Source organism: Zeugodacus cucurbitae, chromosome 3 (assembly GCF_028554725.1).
Source record: "Zeugodacus cucurbitae isolate PBARC_wt_2022May chromosome 3, idZeuCucr1.2, whole genome shotgun sequence".
NCBI classification, from domain to species: Eukaryota; Metazoa; Arthropoda; class Insecta; order Diptera; family Tephritidae; genus Zeugodacus; species Zeugodacus cucurbitae.
The window spans coordinates 14,598,971-14,617,585 of NC_071668.1; positions in this window are offsets into that span (position 1 = coordinate 14,598,971).

Genomic DNA, 18,615 nt, shown 5'->3' on the forward strand with positions numbered 1-18,615 from the left:
TTTTTTGTCGTTGCCGAAAACCAATTGTTTCGGTTGCAGCGGTACGCAGTGAGTTTGAGATGCCGTTCCACAGTTCCCTTATACCGAGATGCTGATGAGTGCTCTCAGAGAGCAGGAGTGCAAGTAGAGTAGAGTATTTCGTGGCTGTCTGTTGCGATTGCAGCTTTTCGACGTCGAACCTTCCTTGTGTTTGTTGACGGGCATTCTTTGCTGCACAGAGGCGGGTGCGTATCTTCGCTGCGACCAGATAATGGTCCGAGTCTATATTTGGTCCTCGGAGCGTACGCACGTCTAAAACACAGGAGACATGTCTTCCGTCTATCACAACGTGATCGATTTGGTTCCGCGTGTTTCGATCAGGAGACAGCCAAGTAGCTTGATGTATTTTCTTATGCTGGAATCTGGTACTACAGACGACCATATTTCGGGCCCCAGCGAAGTCGATCAGCCTCAGGCCGTTTGGCGATGTTTCGTCATGGAGGCTGAATTTTCCGACTGTTGTGCCAAAGACACCTTCTTTACCCACCCTGGCGTTAAAATCACCAAGCACGACTTTTACATCGTGGCGGGGGCAGCGCTCATAGGTGCGTTCTAGGCGCTCATAGAAAGCATCTTTGGTCACATCGTCCTTCTCTTCCGTTGGGGCGTGGGCGCAGATCAGCGATATGTTGAAGAACCTCGCTTTGATGCGGATTGTGGCTAGACGTTCATCCACCGGGGTGAATGCCAGGACTCTGCGACGGAGTCTCTTTCCCACCACAAATCCAACACCAAATTTGCGCTCCTTTATATGGCCGCTGTAGTAGATGTCACAAGGACCCACCTTCTTCCGTCCTTGTCCCGTCCATCGCACTTCTTGGATGGCGGTGATGTCAGCCTTAAGTCGTATGAGGACATCAACCAGCTGGGCAGAGGCACCTTCCCAATTAAGGGTCCGGACATTCCAGGTGCATGCCCTTATATCATTATCCTTAAAACGTTTGCAGGGGTCGTCATCAAAAGGGGGGTGTCTCATCCGAGGCTTTCGTAGATTTTTCATTGGGGGGGTGTTTTGATGTGGTGGGTCCCAAACCCTACGCACAACCGCATAAGCGGGCTTCGCCTTCTCACTTTAGCTCGCCTTCAAACGGATGTCTGTTAGCTACCCAGAGGATACTTGGTCTAAAACCGGAAGTCGTGAGCTGCTTGAACCATGTGGAGAAGAATCGTTTCTGGCCACTCCCAAGTGAGTGACAATCAAAAACTTTCCTCACTTGCGTGAACTTCTACACATGATCCCATCCTTGTTTTATAATTCCTAATTACTATTTATTTAGTATAATAAAAAAGAAAATTTCCTTATATATATTGAAAATATATTATATAATCAAGAATGAATTCATATTATTCTATTTTTTTCACATTAGATTAATTTATTATTTGCAAGTACTTCGTATTTTCTCTCAGTGTATCATCATCATCATTTCTGTGCATATTAAAAAATTGTAGAATTCGCTGCTGCACTACCAGGCGCCCATAAATGTGACGGGAGTCACTAGGCAGCTGCTGATCATACAGGAATAGTGTCCGACTGATACCAAATTTTTGGCCGATGCCGATGCCGATTCTTTCATCAATAACTTTAATTAGTAAATTAGTATAGTAACAAAAGAAAAACAAATACAAATAACATCACAAAATAAGTAAACAACTCAGTTCATATGTAAATATGAAGTTGTTTATTCATTTAATTAATATTCGAAACTAAATAAATTATTATTATAATATATACATATATAAAAATAAATAATAGGTAAAATATAAATACATATAGAAAAAATAAGTTATTCACGTTTTTCAAAGCAAATCAGCAATATAGATTTTTTCCTTTAAGGGGTGACATGAGTTTCGTGGATTCAAAAATTCTTTTTTTTTTGTTTTTTGCTTATTAATTTCTACAACATCTCAAGAATATTATCCTAAATTTTCAAGTATCCGAATAATAGTTTCGGAGATATAGTCTTTGGAAGGTGTGCGCTCCACGTCAGTTATTATTGCTCCTCAAAACGTTTAACGCGTTTTTCTCGGAACCATGTTTTCAAAGTCGGTTGTCAAATCTTCTCGAAAACTACTCAACCGATCTTGATGAAATTTTGCATAATTGTTCGAGATAAAATTTACTCGTGCTTGAATGAGTTCTTTTTTCAATTACAACTATTTAAAAAAAAGTCAATCAATTTTGACCGAAATTTGTATTTTTAATTTTTTTTTTGTTTTTCTGTCTTTCCTTTGTTCAAGCACCAGTTTATGGTCTTACCTAGTACACTTATTTTTGTTTTTTCATTTTGAATGATCCTGGCAAGAGTTGTGCTGACGACGCGGATGCACCTTTTCTCCGAGGGGTCACCGCAAATGACGACTCAATGAAGGAGTTTTAATTTTTTTTTTTAATTTCAGAAATTATTCTTTAAATATGTATATATAAGACAGAAAAAAGTGTTTACTAGAAAAAAAATTATTGAAAATAGGACATTTAATTCCTTAAATAAAATAAAAATGAGCATTAAGGCCAATATTTGAAAATAGTATAATAGGTCTAGTAAAAATAATCCGTTATTTTCAAAGAGATGACTTTTGTCATTTATATCTCGCATTGTGAAAGGCGTCATATAGTGATAGTGACTCGATAGAAACTTTAGAATCTTGTTTTGCAGGCTCTTTTGCATACACCTTATAGTCCAGGACAGCACCAAGTGATTATTACGTGATCCTGTCTATGGCAAACTTTTAAAAATAGACTCTCCTAGTTACGAATGCTTCTATAATAGAGGCTTTATGACATTATCTTCAAAATCTCAACCAGTTGTTAAACAAAACTGTGAATATTTGACATAAATCGAATCTTTCTAGCAGTGCTAAATAAAACCTTCAATTTAATGAATTATTATTGAATTTCTTTATACTAGACTTAAATTATCATCGTGGAATTTATTAGTTTAGTCAAATGTGAATCACTGTGTTTTATATGGTAAACAGAAGAATTCAAATTTTTTGTTTTAAAGAAATCAAAAAAGTAAGAAAAATGTATTTTAGTGTAATCCGAAAGAAGTAGAAAGAAACGGCTAAGAATCGGCCAAATATTGCTTGAAGCAGGGTGATTCAGATGGATCTTTTTTATATATAAGATATTTCATGGAATTTTTAAATAATATTCTTACTTATAGATACAATTATTCTCGCTTTACAAAATATAAAAAGTTGAGCTATCTTGGGATTAGTCCAGCAAAGTGTAAGAATAACCAGTTAATTTAATTATTTGCTTTATGTTAAAAAATATTTTATTTATAAAAAATAATAATAAAAACTATACTTTTTTATATCACAAGGTTTTAGAATATTATAGAAGTACAATTGATAATCGTTTAATGTGTTCGGAAGTAGAAAGAGACTGTATCAGTTATTCAAAATTTTTTTTCTGATGAAGTTCATAACATATGATTTTTTTATTCTTATTATTGATTAAGAGCACATTTGTATAACTGCTCCATATGACAGATTAAAATACAATTCCCCTTCTTCTGCTCGTTTTTAGTTCAACGGTGTGGATTTGTTTCCTTTGCCATCAGCAATATCCATTGTAAATAATTTAAAAATGAAATTTACGAATGATTAATTTACAATTTCAAGAAATGTTTGAATAAATTTATAGTTGAAATACATGTTTGTACTTGTAGGAGTGGGAAACTTAAAAAAAAAAAATAACAATATTATGATGTAATATTTTTAATATAGTAATATAATTCTATAAGATATAATATAATTTTGGAGATATGGTTTCTGGCCCATAAGTGAGCGGAATCACGCCCAATTGAAATTGTGTATACCATTTTGAGCGCACTCTTTTGCACCATCTTTATAATTAAATTTAAGGTTTCTGGTGGTTTTAATTGTTAAAGAATTTGCAATAGTTTTAAACATGACCTTTGTATGGAAGGTGGGGGTGGTTACAATCCGATTTCCTACATTTTAGGAACGTATAAGGAAGTGCCTGAAGAAAACGACTCCTGAGAGCTTCGTTTATATAGCTTTAGTAGTTTACGAGATATCTACAAAAAACTTAGTAGGGGGCGGGATCACGCCTACTTTCATTACATCCAACCAGGGGCGAACGCAGGGGGGGGGAGGTTTTGGGGTGTTAAAACGTAAAACGTAAAAAATTATAATTTTATTTAGAAAATGTTTCGTGAAATCAGGTCTGTAACTTTTTCGAACATCTCGGACGTCATAAAGTTGATTTGGACCGAATGTTTCCCTTAAACTCTCAATGGGTTTTTTATTTAATAAATATGTTTATAAATAGACCTATCCAATGTGTCTCACCTTTTATTTTGCAAGATGTTATCTGTTTCGATAAAGAAAGCAATCTAAATGGAAATTTACACTGAATGTGCACCGTTATCTAGGCAACTCCGAACAAACCGATATCCGGCATATTAAAAAGATTTAGAAACAAATTTTCTAATACCTTCCAGCATCAAATGTTTGCCGAAACTTCCCCTACAAGGCAACCATTCCCTCCTTTGCTACGTCATATACATATAATCTTGTTTGACCTAGTTAAATGAAAACTTAACCTTGTCAAATTTAAACTACTGTTGGGTTTCGAAAGAGGTAAAAATATATTTCGCGAAGGTATGCCCTCCGTGTTTCTATCACTAATGAATCGCTTAGGAGCCTTCTCATATTAGGGTAAATTAGAAGAAAGGCTTAAATCAAGTGAAGCGCATAATTATAAATGTTGAGGGACCAATGCAAATATTGAGAATCTGAAAAAAAAACAATTAGATTAAAATTGAAGAAAAAAATTAAACGAATTAAATTAAATAAAAGCGAAAGACGAAATGGAATCACACTTCCGTTCGGTGACATAAATTAACACACGTGAAAAAAGGAGATATTGCAAGGATTGAATACGCACTCATACAGGTATGTGTATGTAAGTATGTATATATGTACATATGTATGTATGTATGTAAGTATGTGTATATGTTTGTCAACTCAGTAAGAAGGCAAATGCTGCAAGGCGAATGCGGGCAGACAAACCTCAAAGCCCAAAGGGATTTGCGCAAGGAAGCGGTAAGATTTCCGTAAAACAACAACAACAACAGAAACAAGCAGACAGGCAAATAAGTACACACACTGACTCATATACATACATACAAATATTAGAACAATATATTTATGTATGAATTTGCCTGCGGCAAGTCACTCAAGTGCTGCTGCATTTCAACTGCTCTAAAATACATATAAACATACATGCATCCGCACATTTGTTGCATATATAAATAAAAATTTCAGTTTTCCATCAACATCAAAAACATTCTAAATATACAAACACACACGCCGAAAAGTCCTCTTACTAAGCGCTAAAGGGTTTCTTCTGCTGCTGCTTCTTCGTTTTCCTTAATTATTGCCACCACATTGCACGCATGCGCGCCAACCCAAGCCAAAGCGTAAAAGCAGCCACAAACGCTACTGACAACAACAACAACAAGCAAGTCGCATAACAAATAAGTGCTAAAAGCAGCGCAAGGATCTAAGTAAGACAGGAAGTTCTAATGAGGCAACAACTACAACAACAACAAAAATGTATATTACAAAATTATTACAACAACAATTTATTTTCTGATTTCTACATATTTTTTCTCTCAATTTTTTACTTTTATTACCAACAATAAATTTGGTGGAAAATGTGCTGCGGGGATCCTCAAATGGATTTATTATAATTTTGTGTGTGGATTTACGTAATGCCTTAAGCGATGCCGCTACTTGATTATTAGACATATAATGGTTATATATATATATACATATATATGTGTATGTATGTAAATAAGTAATATCTGGGATATATATACATATGTGTGTGTTTGTATGGCAATTAGGCAAATTTATGTGATTTTGTATGAAATACATTTTAACACTTGCTGCCGACTGCACTAAGTAAACAAACATTCAAAGGCGAACACACACGCAAACACTTGTTTGCTTGGCAGGCTCAAATGAGCCGCTCAACATTTCACACCAACTTCATGAAGTAGAAAAAATTGAAATAAAATTATGGCAACAGCATTATAAGTATGGAAAATATACACACAAATTTCCATGGAATATTAAAAGGTCACATCCATTACATATATACATTCATATGAGTATGTGTGAATGCCTGCTACTGCCTTCCTGCCATTACAAGAGCACGCAACATTAGTTTCAAAGTGAAGCAAAAATTGCGCGGCGGCATTATTGAGCCGCTTTGTGGCATACAGCGGCTGCCGTTGAGCCGGGAAGGGGTTACTTGAAATTTGGTGCGTGCGCTACAAACGCTGAGCGCATAGCGCGGCTCAAACACGACTCAATAGCTTAGATAGCTTAGCACTCACGTAATTACGCTAAAACTAAGGCTTGTTGTTTCTGTTTTTGTAATTGTTATTTTTGTAATTGCTATTTTTGTTGTTGTTTTGTGTGGGTGTTTTGTAGCTACTCTTTTTTGTTGTTGCTTCGTTTTTCAACAGTTTTGGTTTATTGCTGTGCTGCGCATGCGTGCCACCATTTAAAACGTGCTTAATGAAATTCTTAGCACTTCAGTGGCGTACATATTTATTGGCTAGACATTTGTGTGCGCTACTATTTACGCATTTTAAATATGTAATTGACTCAGCTACCTTTTGATGAATTCAAAAAGAATAATGTTTGTTCATTTTTTTGTAAGTAAATGTTTCCTTTTCTATTGCGTCTTCTTCTATTTATCGCCATCACTATATTCTTCTTCCGAGTTCATAAAAGACGATCGAGCGTGTATTCTTCTACTAAGCCAACGCTTCACTAAGTAAGTAGTTAGTAGTCTCGGCTTGATCTATACAATTTAGAGCAAATCTGCCTGTGTTTTTGGAAGTTATGCAATTTTGCTGAAATAAATCTAAATTCTTCCCGAAAAATGAAAAGTTCCCAAATATTCTTTAAGGGGCTATACCAGTGTGACATTTTCAAAAAATAGATATTTTTATTTTAAGCGATATTTTGTTTCAAAACTACGCCATTTTGTTAATTTTTGATATTTTTCAATAATCGTAGGTCATTGTATAGGAAATAACTTCAACTTTAATACCCTTTTTGGATTATTTTGTTTCAGCTACTCATTCGGCCGAGGTGGGGAACTTTTTTTGGCACCTCCCGAGACAGCACATAATTCATTATTTTTCAATACCTTTGTACAAAAAAATCTAAAAATACAGCTTAAAATATACCTTATAATGTCCAAAAAACTACGAAATATTCGATTGCGTACTTTCTTCAAAAAAATTCACGAAAATCGCCTAATTTTTCATGGGTTACTCTAGTATAGCCCCTTAAAACATTTTGCTCTTGAACTTTAGTTTACTCCCAGATAAAGTGGGATGCCTGCTATATCAGTTAAGATTAATTTTATCAGAAAGATTAATTTTAATAATGACTTTTTCAGTAATAGTTCTGATTTCCAAGTAGAGGAGAGCCTTATGTCAGAAATAAGCGATAGGTAAGTTTTCAGAATATTCCACGTTTCGGAGTTGTTGTAATCCAATTCACATAAAGCGAAACAAAATTAATAATAAATATTTTACTCAATGTTTTTTGGAGCACATGTAATACTGGATACTGGTTTATGCTGGTATCAAATTTAAAAAGATTCACTGAATCTGTAGTCCATCGACTTCGCCCATTTTTATTGTGACTATGATCTATCTTTCTTATCATCAAATTCCAAGATTACCATATAAGAGTAAACTCCGAGGTACTCTATTTGGCTAAGTAGGGTTTTGAGTTCGTTCGAAAGACTCTGGATTCGATTTTTGGAATTTGCTCGTCAGCAGCGGTAAATACCATAGAGTAAACCCGTTTCCCAATATAGTCGGGTTCAAATGACCAAAGCGGACTTTATCCGGTTATGGACTGCGAACTCGGCAGCATTCCTCAAAATTGTTTAGAGAATGATTTCTGTGGCTACATAAATAACTATAGAGTAAAGTAGGCAAATATGGACCACCAATCCTTTTTTGGTACATAGGTCACCAAGTACATGCAATAATACAATCAAATTTATTTGATTAACTTAAAAAAACAATTAATTTTTATTTTATTTTGTAAAACAATAACTCCAAACGCAAAATATATTATAAACTAAAAAAACGTAAAAATACCCAGAAACGTGAAAAAAATATTGGGGGGTAATATGGACCAGGTATTCCATATTAGCCGAAGTGATTATTGTGTACACATGTCGCATATAAAGAGATCTTCTTCACAACCAGCACATTCCTCATTTTTGCAAGAGACACATTGAACCCATATTTCACCAGACCGATCTTCCGAATAAAACGTAGAGCAATATAGGCATTTCGCATCCTCTTTCTCACCGGGGTCTACAAATTCTAGAATTTCACCGTCAGATTCGTCCCGGACACTGTAATTGTCATCCAAGTCCAAAGAGGATGAGGAATTTGTTTTCTTCCTTTTTCCTGATATGAAAATAAAGAATAAAATGTTATCTACAAATGTCAAATCAAAACCTTGATTTACATGATTACAGATACATTTTTCTCTTGCTGAATTTATTGATTTCATAAGTGCTTTGGAAGTGCCTGTTTCATCAACGTTAAAAACATTGTTGGCTGAATAATTAAAATTGTCCATTTCCTTTTCAAGGATATCAAAAAAGGTATTCACATTATCTTTTGTGAAACCTCGTGCTCTTGCCAATGAAGATCCCGTCGGAGAACGGAACGCTAAATTTGGGTTCCTCTTTAAAAACAAGCGCAGAAAATCCTTGCCCGCGAACTGATTTTCTTTTGAAAATAGGTGCATAATATTATTTTTTTCAGCCAGTTGATAGGCTAAGTACTTAACATCCATTCTGCTTAGACCAAATAGTTTCGATTCCATTGTCAAAACGTACTCCACCAACATCTTTTCAAAATTTTCAGGAAAAACTGGTTTGCGCCCTAATTTAGTGTTTACGACCTTTTCGATTTCGGTGTCTTTCTTTAACGCTAGCCTTATTAAAGTTGACTTAGGGACATTGTACATCTTAGCTGCTTTCAGATAACCGCAGGTATTAGATCGCACCGCAGTGATCGCCTTTTTCATGTCCTCGGGATTCCAATTTTTACGGTTACCAGGAGCCATATCCTACATTAATAAGATCTTAATGAACTTAAAGATAATCGAGCTAAAAGAGTAAGAATTGTTCTGCGGGTAATATGGACCATTAGTCCATATTAGCCTCTACTGTGGTAGTCCATATTACACTCAACATGTGGTGGCGATATAACTGAGTTTAATTCCAATCTGAACTATTTTTATTAAACTATAACCATTCAAAATTAGCAAAAAGTATTTATTTAACACATATTATTTGTCAATTTATTCGTTCCACAATAAATTTTAAGTAAAATTCACTTACGCACATATCAGCAATTATCAGCAACCACTATTTTACAAAAATCACTATTGCTCGAATATCCGCACTTGCTGAACGGTAAATTGAAACTGAGGAAACTTGCACGAATAGACGAAGAAATCAAACGAAAATAACGGAGGATTTAACAACTGAAATTCAAGATAACTAGGTGGTCCATATTACCCACGTGGTCCATATTACCCACCTTTACTCTATTCGTTGAGCAAAATTCCTCGCCTGAACTGGCATGTCGTCAGACTACTCAACTTCAAAAAAAAAAATCCTTAGTGAGGGTTGCAGATAAGTGAATAAGTACTTGACTTTTGGTAAAAAATTAAAAATTATACTTTCGCTAAGTGGTCGTCCACATCAGAAGTTCAGAAGTGGGACGTAAATTTTTGATAATTTTTTTAATAATATTCCTTAAAGTTGGTCCGAAAATAATAGTTAGCATGCTATTACATCGTTAGTAGCTACTCAACAACATCATATAAAAAATTTTAGTATCAATTTGCATTTGAGTCAATGCAAAATTTTTTCGTATAACTGCTAACTAACATATCAAAATTATGCTCTTAACGGTTGCCAGCACAGTTAACAGATACTGTTGATTCATTTATTCAAAATTCACATTCTCTGTTTACATGCATCAACATTTCGAAATTATTTCGCAAATAGCACAACAGCGTATAAGACTGTAAGATTCAACATAATACTCCAATGTAACATAACAGTGTGCTGTTAAAAATCATTTGTAAATGGCGAACACAGTAGAAGCATAAGATAAAGCGAGATAGCTGCAAAGTTGCGTAGCAGAAATAAAAGCAGAGCGCATAGAGAATGTTTTAACAGTAATTGGCAAAAAATGGCGAATGAGAAAAATATAACTGTTACTATGTGTTTAACAGAACCAATAGGCATGACTGGCAGTACTTTTAATATAACAGTAGTTGAAAAATCCAAGCATGGCTGGCTGTCGACTGATTCCGCAGCGAGCACTCTCATTAAATCTCACTGGTTTTTTAACATTTGCGAGCGTGCACGTGTTGTTGCGCACAGCGCGATTTTACTGAGTAACTAAAGTGGTGGTTTGTTCTTGTCTTTGTTGTTATTCAAGTAACCATCGCTGCTAGCCATATCTCCGCTTGCGTGATATTCTATACTGTTGCTGTTGTTGCTGTTTATGATTATGAGAGGCTATCAAAACTTGACTCTTGTGCGCGGAAACAACACTGTTAAGGCAACAACGAAAACAACAACATCGCATTGTAACATACATATGCATGTACATAAACCGGTAGTTGTAGTTGCAGAAGAGGAGGTGACCATCGAGCATCGACCGAGTCAAATCAAGTCGAAGTCAAGTTGTTGGCGTTGACGCCGAACGCTGGTGGTGTTGTTGTTGCACATGATGAGGCGTATGATAATGTTGGAATATGACGGAAGATATGAGTGTTGCTTACGTACAGATATACAGATATGCTTGGTGCTCATGGGTTGCTTGTGACTCCCTTCAAAGTATTGGTTTCGTTTCATTATGATTTTTTCTTTGTTTTTTTTTTTTTTGCTTGTTGTTGCTGTTGTATCTGTGGTAAGACGAGTATGACTGGGTGCTGCTCTGCCGCCATCACATCATATGAATATGAGTGTTTTCATTTATGAATTATGTATTTTTTTGTGCACATACATACAATTGGGGTAGTATATATGTACATACATAACTGAAGCCACATAAATGTTGATAAATTTGTATGTAAACCTTAGTACATATATATTTAGTATGTATTTAATATATTTTAAAAATTCTATCTATTCGACTTGACTCGACTTCTTTTACTACTTTTTCGAATTAAAATTTTTTATTAAAAAAAATATGATAATACAATACTGTAACTCATACTCTTGAATTGGCGATAGAAGTCCAATTTCATACAAATTACCTTCCTTAACTCGGAAGTCTCTCGAAGTTTTTTTGTGGATTATAGTGATTCGAGTTAGGGAAGTTCAACTGTATATAAAAAAGGCATTGAAATTATTATTTTTTTTTTAATAAATTGTCGTTACTACTTTACAATTCTAAAGTAGGTAGGAAGCAATAAAATATTTGCCGTTACTGTTGCCGTTAGTTAAAAAATTATTAGCTAAAATATTACACTCAGAATTTTGATACTTTATGATTCAATTCGGTAGATTTGGGTTTGAATTTATAATCAATGTATGTTAGAGGGACATATCAAAAACAAAGTTATTCATTGAGGCGTTGAGTATTCACTAACAGGCTTTACAACCACTAAAATAGAATGAATAGAATAGAGAAGATTTCTATTTCCACTTGTAAAAAGTTTAACAGAAAACACTTTCAACTAAATGGAGCTCGCACCCATCTCGTAGTTTAGCAGCAAAAAAATTATACTCGACAAAAAACCAACGGAAGGGAAACCGCTCAAGTTGACGCCCATTTCTGAATCACACATAAATATTATGAAATCCGCGCTATATTTCATACATTTTTCTATCTCAATCAGACAAGCAGGTACACCAAACTCACGACCTATTATGCACCGAATGCTCTCTCAGCTTACAAACTCTCACAACTCGAGGGTGAGTTATGAATTTTTCTACATTTTATATTACATATTATTGGTTAATGCCATAAAAACAAGAACAAAAGCAATGCCAAAAAAAATTTCAGAGGGCGTCAAACTACCTTAGAAATAAATAACTGTGTACTTATATAAAAACACACACTTGCAGACAGAATTGCCGATTTTTATATAAAAGTTAGCACCCGAGCAAAATTTGGTTTGTATGTAAGTACAAGAAGTTTTGCAGTTTTATTAAGAAAACGCGAGCGTTATAAAATAAAAATGTAATTTCGAAGCTCACCTCTGACTTGAGCTTCGCTGTCGCCTCCATTACTGCAGTCACTGTTAACGCCGCTGCAAAGGTGAACTGCACATAATTTTGCTTGGAAAGCAATGAAAATAGAAAAAAAAAAATTAAAAATAGAATAATAAGTGCAACAGTCTGTGGAGGTGCTCGTAATGCGAGCTTCCATACCTCGATTTGTTGTAAGGTGCAGCTGTAGTTAGGTGTTGCGCTTTAAGGAGCAACTTGTGGGTAGGACCTGCGCATTGCGGTGCTTTCATAGCTCATCGTATTTTGACTTGTATGAGTAGGTGCTATGCGCTCTACTTGTTTGATACTCCTTACTACATTTATATATAAACACACATACATATGTATATATACAGATATGTACATAAGTTAAATCAAATTTATTTTCTCCCTACCATTACTAAGTACGTTTGTCAGCTTATTCAAATATGGAAAAATATACAAATTCGCTTGAGTGTTGGTTTATATTTGTATTGCTTGGAAGTTGTATTTCAAAAGGATTTATGATGACTACGTGTTAAGAATTGTACAGTGCAGAGTTAATAGCAAAAATTTTAAATTTAATATTAAAGTAAATGTATGTATATTTCAAACATATATTTTTTTATTGTTTTTTATATTTGTGAAATTATTAAATTATTAAAAAATTCAAATTCGTGCAAAAATCCATAATAAGAAAACATATCTACATTAAAACAGTAAAATTCTTAGATTTTGGGCACTACTATCCGAACCAATCTAAAAACTTTTTAATTATAAATAAAGTATCACCTTCACATAATAAATTTCAAATTTATGGAAAGTTTCTATTGAGGTCAAGAACTGAAGGTAGAGTGAAGGTCGTCAATGAAATAGAACTTGGAACAACTTCAGCATAAATTCGTGATTGCAAATCAAAACTTGAACAACTCGTAAAATTAATCAAATCCGAAAGATTTCATCAAAATGTATATGCGTTTTTTTATCAGAGCTCTTAGATTTCTATTATTGTTTAAAATATAATACAATTCAAATATTAAAGTTCTCAAAATAATTTCTACTCCGTTTTCGAAATATCACCATGCAATCTTGGGTGATTAATCCTTAAATGATCATCCCCAAAATAAAAACTTCCGTCCACTTCGTTAGGTCACTGTCAACTGATTAAACTTCTGAAAGCTGCGGTAATTTTTAAATAAGCGTTAGCACTAATGACGCCTTCTGTGACCAAAATGCGATATTAATTTGATCGAATTACGAAGCCTTAATTGCCTTAAATCGCATGTACCATATACGGTACGCCATGCATTTAAGCGTTAATAAAAAGAAGTGTCTTAAAATCCGTTAAATAAATATTTTTAATAAAAATTAATTAAAAGCCAACATTCTTGTTTGAAATTGTAAGTAATTTTCGAGTTCTAAAACATAAATTTTTTAATTTAGAAAAAAAAGAACATAGCGGAAATGATTCACAAAATCATTTGATTCGGGGTTTCAAAAAATCAATACAAGTAACCTCTCGATAAACAATTCCGAGCTTAATCCTAATGACAGTCTTGAATAATCGGCTTAAAATATGTATTTAGAATTTAAGAAAAAGAATTCAGAATTTCAAAAGCTCAACTACAAAAATTTATAAAAAAATTTCCTCAGCGCGAGTATTTAAAAAATTTCCATCTCTAAAGCAATTAAAAATACACCTCTCTACTGTAGTTTGAGATTTCATGCACGTTCTACACAATTATTTTAAATGCCATTACTAAAAAACAGATATCTCAACACTACTTATTCGCAACTTTCTCGTTGCGCCAAAAACCCGAAAATGCCATTTATTCTAAGGTTTCTAAATTATATATTCAAATAGTGTTTTTGGAATGTCTATTTTATGCTAATTGAAATCTAATGAAATTAAAATAAATAGAAATTTTAGCCAAAATAAATATCTTATTTGTATGTAATTTGATGAAATTCACTTAAATATATGTTACTGGCAGCATAACGGTACTTTTATGGCTAATATAAAGATTCTTTTCGAGAAGCATGTGCTGCGAAAATAAAATATAAAAGAATTTCATAAAACATTTAAATCGCCAACAAATTTAAAAATAACAAAAACAACAAACATGTTGGCATTTAAAATTCAAAGTACATACAAAACATTTCAGTGAATAAAAATACCAATTACAACAAACATAGTATATACGGAATTTAGGACTGGCGATTGGGAAGTGGGAATATACGTGTAAATATAAGAATTTATTATATATATGTACATACATTCGCATATGTATATTTAAGTGCTGTATGGCTTTGAGTACATAATTGAAAAGAGAAAATGAGCAATAAAACATTCTGGAAATAAACAACAACAAAATCATCATACCCAACCAATTGCCAAAACGACACAAACTCAAGAAAGCGCCCAACATTTAAGAAAGTGGGAGTTACCCTCGCCATATGCAATGAAGGTAGAACAACAATAGCAACAACAACAGAAAAGACAGTAGCGACAGGAATGACGAACGCGCAACATTTTGTGAAGTTGATGGATGGCTCATAATATTTATACAAGTAACTACAACAAAAACAATTACAACAACCTGCACAATCTTTAGCACCACCACAGCTACAACAACACACCCATACATATTATACATATATACAAACACATGCTGAAAATATAGAAGACAAGCATATAGCCAACAGTAGCGAGCGCAAAAATCCAGCATATTATTGTTGTTGTTGTTATTATAACTGCCACCGCCTTGTGCCTTGGAAGACAAAAATCTTATAAGCCAAATTATTAAAAAATAAAAGAAAACATAAGCAACAATCCACAAGTGGCTGTGTGTGCAAAAGAGAACACAAACAGCGCGCGCTCTCACTCTCGCTCACACACACACACACACACACACACACACAGACGACTGACTGCCGGAGCTACGGCGTTGAGCAAGAAGGTTGGGCGCGCGCATGCAAAGAAAACGGAACCAGTCTGTTGGCCTGCGACTGCCTGCTTGACTTCTGTGTGTGTGTTGTTGTTGCTGTTATATGCGCTGCCTGCCATAAGACATGATATGAATGAATTATGATAAATTATTAATCGCTGGGCTATTGGACGCGCGCTGGGTGTGAAAGAGAGAGCGAGCGCATATACACAAGTTAGTGAGCGCGTCGGCTGCCGAACTGCTGCTGTCTGGTCGACGCCATTGGACCACCAAAGCGCGAGTGCAAGCGAGATGTGAGAATTGTGAGCAGAAGCTTGGCTTGCTGTATGAGTGGGTATGAGTAAAAAAATGATGGAGACGTTAAAAAATATTTGCTCAGAACATTAAAGAAATATGAAAGCGCTGCCAACAACAATACATATGAGTACATACATTGTATATACAACATTAATAGGTAATAGTGGCAGTCGCTGTAGCTGTATAAGCTACAACAATTTCTGCAATGTAAAAGCCAATAAAAATAACTTGTGGATTTCTTTTCTTCAGGTAGTTGCGATACTTGCTTGATTCGCAGGATTGGTTGAATGTGAAGGACTTTGAAGACGTATCGCACCGTACAGTGTGTCTTAAAGGAGAAATAAGCATAATTCAAATAGAATTCCAATAATATTTGTAAACTGAAAGGAAATTATGTTTTTAATGAGACTTATATATACATATGTATATATTTGGCGTAGGAACCGCTTAGGAGACTTTTACTTAATCTCTATTCCTTGATCTAGTTTTGTATAGTAATCTGAATTAGTTTTGGTGTAGTTATAGCTATAATAATTGATTACAATTTATTTTTATATATAAAAATGATATAGTGCATAAGTTAGCGTCGAGTATGTAAATAAGATAAGACCATATGATACCTGGAGTTTTGTTTTGATTTTCAATATTTTTTTTACTTTCTGAAACATTTTGATTAATAAAATATTTACGTTTTCATTTGCCAAAAACTTGAACATATAAAATGTAAAGGTTTTGCTGGCTCTCTTTTTGATTTAAAATCGATTTTATTCAGATTTGAATAATTAATTTGTTTCAGTTTTGTAAGGAATAGATATGTAGGTTTCAAGGAGCTGAAATTTATAAAATTTAGCATTAAAATATGTATTATGAAACGTGCTCTAACACCATTATAGAAAACGCTGTACAAGCCATGATACATATAATGATTAATTGGCTTTACCGACTTCTACTAATTGTCGGCTTTTTGTCTCGTTCTTTTTAAAGAAAACTTTGATTTGACAAACTTTTCTAGGCGATACCGGTCAGTTGTAAATTTTTATAGGAACGGATTGTAATCTAGTTAAAGTTGAACTTCCATAACTTGAAGCTCTCCATAACCATTGGCAATAAAAGTAAAATTTCATACAAATTTCCTTCTACAACTCGGAAGTCTCTCTGACTGCAATTTTATTTTTGTGGGTTATGGTGATTCCAGTTAGGGAAGTTCAAGTGTATTTTGGGCTATAAAAAAAGTTTAGCGCTCAGCCCAATTCAACTGATCTCCAATAATTTCAGTGAGTGTGCTAAATATCTTTGATCAATATATCGTTTTTCAGAGACTTCTAAACATTTAAAATTTTTATAATAATTTTAATTTATGTAAATAATATCTGTCATACTAAATTCTTTATAATTTAGTTCTGTCTATTAACATTTTATAATGGTTAAAATCAAAAAAATAATAGGGAATATTTTATACTGTTTGCAAATTTTTTTATTAAATACAGTTGAACTTCTTTAACTCGAATCCCCATAATCCACAAACTTCGAGTTAGAAAGACTTTCGAATAACAGAAGATAATTTGTATGAAATTTGACTTCTTCTATTGCCAATTCAAGAGTATGAATTATAGGAAACTTCAAGTTATGGAAGTTCAACTGCATTATTTGATATAATAAAATTATGAAATTAAGCTGATAGGCTTACTGAAAAAAATAGAATCTACAATAGTTATGAAATTTTTTTATAAATTTATACATTCTGTTAATAAAAAATTTCTCTAGGACGAATACAAATTTAACCACTTGCCAATATAATAAGTGTATATAAATACATATATCTACGTACATACACACATATTTATGTACATAAGTATCTCTTCAATATTTCTTATAACCAAAATAAAACATTTCATACTTCTTTACACAGTACCCACCTCCTCTTTAAGTATGTAAGCATGTACAATGCATGTAATATGAGCAAGGTGCAAAAGAGCACACGAATATGAAACAACGGCGACAGAGGTATTCATAAAGCGCAGACACCCTTATCAGGTGTAACAGCAACAACATACAAACAAGCAAACAAACAAATAATAAACAGTAACAGCAGCAGCAGCAGCAACAAATCACACCAACTTCGCGCAGAGTAAAACTTGCAATATGAATGTATTTGTTGTATTTATAAAAATTGTACAATATGTAGAGGCGAATAAATGAGAACAAGCCACGGCGCGCTTTCAGCCAACAACAAGCCAGCACCCTATTGAAATGCTTCCAACAACAAGTATCAAAAATATAACACGGCAAAAAAATCAACAACAGTGCATGAAGCTAACAGCAACGAACAGCGATTGACTGCACAGTGTATGTTTACGGAAGGAAATCTTACTAGCGCGTTATAAAATACAGAGCGCGATGTAGCAGAATGAAGTTGGAAAAAAATTGAAACCATTTCCAACAAAGAAAACAACACTGCTATGGCGCTCATAATTCACTAATGGAAATCATAAATGTGTGCTCGTACATACAGCGCAGTAGCAGTAGCAGCGACAGTGCAGTCAACAGCGCAGTAACAGCGATGAGCATCGAACAGGTAAATGCTGTTACGCGACGAATAAACAGACGAGTGAACTTGTCGTGGCGCAATGCTATGAAAGTAATGTTCGTTGTTGTTGTTTATGTTGTTAATTTTTTTCTTATCTGCCACACAGTGTTTTATTATTATTATTGTAGAGAGAGCAACAATGCGATAATTACATTACCAAAAGTGGTGGGTGTGAGTGAAAAAGTCTGCTGTTACAATGCCGTTTGCTATCTGACTGCGCTGTCACTGTACGAGCATGCATGTGCATGAAAGTGAGCGTATGCATAACAGTGAGCAAGCAATTACAAAAGTGTGAATGAGACAATATGCGAGAATTGATAGTAGCAAAGAGTGTCGGTGTATGTGTGGGTATGTGTATGTATGCTTAAGCATGTATATGTCATATAGGAATTATAAGTATAAAAATATGATGATGGAAGAGAGCAGCAGCGCAAGCA